This window comes from Otolemur garnettii, unplaced genomic scaffold, assembly GCF_000181295.1.
Source record: "Otolemur garnettii isolate 467f Iridium unplaced genomic scaffold, OtoGar3 scaffold00004, whole genome shotgun sequence".
Classification (NCBI taxonomy): domain Eukaryota; kingdom Metazoa; phylum Chordata; class Mammalia; order Primates; family Galagidae; genus Otolemur; species Otolemur garnettii.
Genome location: NW_003852399.1, coordinates 47,089,301 through 47,090,108, shown reverse-complemented (window position 1 = coordinate 47,090,108; position 808 = coordinate 47,089,301). Strand labels below are relative to the sequence as shown.

General features: G+C 67.2%; 1 protein-coding gene across 1 annotated transcript in view; it reads right to left on the bottom strand.

The window, feature by feature from the left end:
• Positions 1–170, bottom strand: part of PEX2 (peroxisomal biogenesis factor 2) — an 18,420-nt gene extending 18,250 nt beyond the window's left edge. Inside the window, exon 1 of the mRNA XM_023517893.1 lies at positions 29–170. The gene's annotated coding sequence lies outside the window, so the exon portion shown is untranslated. The remainder of the gene's footprint in view (positions 1–28) is intronic.
• Positions 171–808: the final 638 nt, after the last annotated feature.

Here is an 808-nt window from a genome sequence, read left to right as displayed (position 1 = left end):
ACTCCGGCTCTTCCGGGCAGACACTGACCTTAGGAGTCTGTGAAACGCCCACGCTCCACGTAACTTTTTCTGACACATTCTCTGGAAAGCTTGGCTTCTCCTAGCAGAATCTGGGCTACCAGGCTTCCGGAACTCGCGGGGCTTCCGGAGCGACGCAGGACCCGGAAGTGCTGGGGGAAAAACCTGGGGAAATCGCTTCAGCTCGCTGCGCACGGCCCGGGAGGGCCCAGCCGCGGCGAACGCCCGGGAGCCGAAGAGCCGAAGAGCCGAAGAGCCGAAGAGCCGAGGAGGGCGCTCTCGCGCGGTGATTGGCCGGCTGGCCGCCGGAGGAAATCCGTCTCTGATTGGCAGGAGAGTCACGAACCGGTCAGCCCCGGGTCAGGAAGAAGCTGCGGTGTCAAGGGGCTGAGGGGAAGCCGGGGTTTTGGAGGGCCGGGCTTTTTCGACCGGCGGACGCCGCGACGGGTCTCCAGACAGGCGCCGCCGGGTGGCAGCGGGGAGTCTCCGCACCTCCGGGCTCCTCGCTCGCCTTTTGGGGAAGGCCGGCTGCGCACGGCCTGGTCGGGGGAGCCCTCGGGCGGGAGGCTGCGTTGAGCCTGGGCTGGTTGTGTGGCGCGTGGAGACCTGGCGCCTCCGGGGCCAGTGTGCACCGAGTGCGAGCGGACTGATTTCTGCTTGCTCGAGAAGGCAGGTAGCTGGCACGGTCAGGCCTCAGTCCTGCAGGCCTCTCCCCTGAGGCCCAGGGGACTGAACTGGATGCCCTGTCAACCTTCGCGCGGCTCCCGCTCCAGAGGCGCGTCAGATTACC